The sequence below is a fragment of the Propithecus coquereli genome, unplaced genomic scaffold, assembly GCF_000956105.1.
Source record: "Propithecus coquereli isolate 6110/MARCELLA unplaced genomic scaffold, Pcoq_1.0 Scaffold18, whole genome shotgun sequence".
NCBI classification, from domain to species: Eukaryota; Metazoa; Chordata; class Mammalia; order Primates; family Indriidae; genus Propithecus; species Propithecus coquereli.
Genome location: NW_012142745.1, coordinates 9,448,917 through 9,449,251, shown reverse-complemented (window position 1 = coordinate 9,449,251; position 335 = coordinate 9,448,917). Strand labels below are relative to the sequence as shown.

Here is a 335-nt window from a genome sequence, read left to right as displayed (position 1 = left end):
GTAGGTTTATAAACCAAGAGCAATGATATTGCCAGGTTTTGATTTTTTATTTCTAGCAATTGCCATAATAAGGTGTGATGTGATCTGATTTTAAATATGTAGGTTTAGATTTCATCCCTAATTTCATGTGGTTGCTTGAGTAATTTAGGCACATACTTTGTGACACACAATATTCTCAGGAAAGTTATAAAAAGCTGGATACTGAAAAAAGTAGATGCAAAGATTACAAGAAACGTGTAATTGTGATTATATATGGAACCAAGTAATTTTTAATCATTTTCTAAAAGTTATTTCTGGGATTTAGAGTTTCCTGTAATCTTTGCATCTATTTTTCT

At 29.9% G+C, this 335-nt stretch overlaps 1 protein-coding gene across 1 annotated transcript in view; it reads left to right on the top strand.

The window, feature by feature from the left end:
* The window catches only part of LOC105808743 (thiamine transporter 2-like), an 8,387-nt gene that overhangs the window by 5,367 nt on the left and 2,685 nt on the right, over positions 1-335 (top strand). The window lies entirely within an intron of this gene.